Genomic DNA, 3971 nt, shown 5'->3' on the forward strand with positions numbered 1-3971 from the left:
TGGCTTGCCAGGTTTCGAGTCCTGATCTCACCCGGTTTTACCGACTCCTCGCTGTCGTGTCGTTTGGCAGGCGTGGGGGTTGGGTTTTATCCGGGGAATCCCTCAATAGGTGGACCATTAGGGGCTCCGTCCACCCGGACTCGTGGCCGGCTCGAGCTAACTTTAGCCGATGGGAGCCGCGTACAGAGTACCCAGCGTTACTTAGTTGGTCGTTCCCAAAAAAAAAACTCGTTTTAACATTCGATCTGCATGTTAGGTGCTTTTAGAAAATATAAGAGTTCAAAAAGTCATGGATAATAATTTATCGGCTCATAAGAATCAAAACTTTCATTTTAGTAGGATTGGGTTTGCTATCTAAAAGGGGGTTGCGGCGCAGCTTGTTGCCCGCTTACCTGCCACTTCAATATAAATCATTTGGTTGGTTTTATGAGAAAGGATTATAATTCATTTCTAAAAAAAAAATATATTTGTTCTAGTTATGATTTATGAATGAACTCGATATCCTTAAAACATTGCTAACTAATTCAAAGACACGTCAGGCATATGTTTTATAATATTTTCTCTCCATAATATCACGTCCTTCTGATTCTTATTCTGCCTTTCGATTTGATTTTGATTTCTCATATATATCACCCTTCCCGTTTATATATATCTCATTTTATACGTAACTTTGGTTTTCAGTTACACTTTTATCATTTAAACAAAGAAATTAAAAAACAAGATTGCTATGCAACAAACATGGAGTCACCCACAAATTTTATACTTCAAAGTTCTAAATCCATCCAATAAAACAATTATTAAAAATTAATATCTAATCTCAAATAGTAATTTTTTTATTAACGGATCGATCCGATTGTACTTCATATTCCCAAGTGAAAGGGACACATATTGTATTTACACATACATACAATCCCCTACAATCCCGGGTGGGGGCAAAAATCACAATTATTAAATAAAACATGTACGGCATCACATAACCTTCTTCATCGAGAAAGCGACTTTCTTGACTCCGACGAGGACGAAGAAACCGACACAGAAGCCAACCCGGACCCGCTCCCGGTCCCAAAGAACAAATCCGAAAGCGCGTTCCCAATATCATCAGGCGCGTACTTCACAACTCCCACATACTTTCTCGCTTTCCCCATCTCCACTCTCTTCACATTGTAAAACTCTGTGTACACGGACAACAGTTTTCTCACAACCGAGACTTTAATCTCATCCCGAAGCTTACCGTTCGGTATGACCACCGCCAACTGTTTCCTATGAGTCTCTTCAAACACAGTATTTATTCTCTTGAAACAATCTTTGACTTGGTCTCCGGTCAACGCATTAAAGTTTTTAGGTACCGCATCAATGACGTGGCCCCATGCGACTCGTTCATAATTTGCAGCGAACGTTTTTACATCTGCCTTACGTTTAGTAATCCAGTCATCCGCTAATAGATATCGGAGGTTCGATGATCGAACTTTGGAAATAATATGTTGATGATTATTAGCGAGAAACAAATACGATTGCGACACGTCTTTGTAATGCTTCGCTTTCCCATCGAGTTTGCATACAACGACGAATACGAGCCACGCTAACCACAACGACACCGTGGGTGCCGGAGAGTTTTCCAAAACCGATTTATCGAAAAAATTTTCCGGCATCGGAACTTTTTCCGGCGGCGGAGTTTCTAATAATATGTCGGCTAGCACGCCGTAATCCCCTAGAAGCGAGAGGTAGTCCATCGTGTCGGATGTAAACTTGTGTACTCCGGCTCCGGCGACAGTGGTTTTCAACGACTCTTTATTGAGTAATGTCTCAAACTCGGTGAGGTCGAGTCTAACCGACTCACCGAGTTTGACAAGCGAGTTGAGCGCTTGATTGACGATGACAGTCGTCGACTGAAATGAGAATATTGATACAATCTCCGGCCACCGGTCAGCTATTCCGGTGTACATATCAAGTGACCGGAATATTCTTTCAGGTGACTTCTTACTATTTTTCGCTACATTTTCCGGGAACCCGAATAATATTAAAGCTCCTTCTTTTGTGATTTCGGTGTAACAAGCTTCACGAATCGAATCGGACGACGCGAAAACTTGATCGCATAACAATCTTTCGCCGTAAAATAACGTCTTCACCGCAATCTTCACCGCGTCCAACCAGTTCTGGATCTTGAGATTTAAAACCTCATAATCCATTTTATGAACATGTGAAGGCTTCAACTTCTCAAATCCAAGCTTATATATACCTTCATCGACAATCGATTTACGTATAACTTTGTAAATATTAACACATTCTCGACCATAACCGGAGGAAATCATGCAATCCGCAATTGCTTTTAGATCTTTCATGGCTCCTTCAGCATCATCTTCAACCTCCGTAATCAATTCCGCAGCAACTCGTATCTCATCATGATCGGATTCATCAGCGAAATCGGATAAACTCGATGAGGTACGAGACGAGCGAGTGGAAACGGATTCCGGGTCCAATTGCGCTCGGTTTAACGACAAAATTTGATAAAACTCTTTTTCCAATCGTTTCATAGCGATCTGCATTAGATGCTGAGCTCTGATAAGCATATCAGAGTTTGAATTCTCAGCAGCTAATGCATGCATCGCTTTATGAAGCTTGTTTACAAGCTTGATAAACTCGGAAGCCTCCCTACGGTTCTCGTAGAACAGCGAAGTGACCTTCGCGTAGGTCGAGACTTCCGGGTCCCACTTGACAATAATAGGCTTGGCGACCTCCATAGTCTGGAGCATCACCGAGTCTGATAAGCTTTTACTGGGAGCTGGTAAGCTGAATCGTGAAGGAGATGGATAATGAGCTAGGAAAGAAGATGAAGATCGAATTGGAGATGAACAAAATTTCTTCATATTGTTGATGAATAGTGATATTAATAATGAATAGTGGTAAAGATGAGTAATATTGAATGGTTGGTGTTGAATGTTTTAAAATGAAATTTGAAAGTTTTGGTGTGTGAGGAAAATAATGAAATGTGGAATTTGGATGTGAATAATAATAATATTGTAAGGTGACGTGTGGGGTATATATAGACGAGAGAGAAAGCAAGAAGCGTAGACCGCAATCTAAAAGACAAAGTTTCTGTTTGGGTAACGGTTTTTGACTTTTATTCGTTTTGTGTGGGAGACACAAATGTTCCAGCTCATCGTACGACAACTTTTCTTCACAACCGAGTTCGATGTTAAATTAGTTCAAGTCATAAAAGCGTAAATAGAAATGTGTTCACCAGTCCGTTGTACGATAAAACACGGTTATGCAGTTCGTTGTTAAATTGCAGCAGGCAAAGAAAATTCACGAAATTATTTAGTTATTTATTTATTTTTGCATAAAAATTATTATTATTATTATTATCGATGTCTCTCACAAATGGTTATAGCATTTACTTATCCATGTTCGATCTTAGAAGTTCTTTCTTTTTAATGATATGCACTTGTTGATTCGACACCAAGGAGAAAAGGAGAAAAGCTTTATGCTAAAACCCGATGAACACCCAGATAAACTTCTGATGGCTGCATAAAAGTGATTTTAAGTTTCAATTTTGGTTTATGGTCTTGAATTTTTCACACTTGTTTAAATTTAACATGATATTGATGAATTATTAATTAAATTTTGTAAAAAAAATTAGCAATTTAATCTGGGAAAAATTAAAAATGTTAGTGATAGAAATATAAGCAATACTTTTTCATTTTATTCTATTTAAGTAATTAAAATTATTAAGTTTAACATTTATAAACATCATTTATAATTAATATGTAACACTATTAAAATTTGGGGAAAATTCTCAAAATGTCTCAATAGAGAGAGGTTCCATTTTTATCACTTTAAATAAAAGTTTTCAGAAATGTCTCCTACAAATACGTCTTTGACGACGTGTTAGACATTAACGTGTCTTTCACGACCTGTTAGCCTCCAACACACGTTTTTCACGATCTGTTAGCCTCTAACGCGTCTTTCACAAC

The 3971-nt window shown here is 38.5% G+C and overlaps 1 pseudogene; it reads right to left on the bottom strand.

Moving 5' to 3' along the window:
• Positions 1–983: 983 nt before the first annotated feature.
• On the bottom strand, positions 984–2867 carry LOC143596326 (exocyst complex component EXO70H1 pseudogene; annotated as a pseudogene).
• Positions 2868–3971: the final 1104 nt, after the last annotated feature.

This window comes from Bidens hawaiensis, unplaced genomic scaffold (assembly GCF_021521415.1).
Source record: "Bidens hawaiensis isolate Kalapana, Puna unplaced genomic scaffold, B.hawaiensis_p1.1 tig00046234_1, whole genome shotgun sequence".
NCBI lineage: Eukaryota > Viridiplantae > Streptophyta > Magnoliopsida > Asterales > Asteraceae > Bidens > Bidens hawaiensis.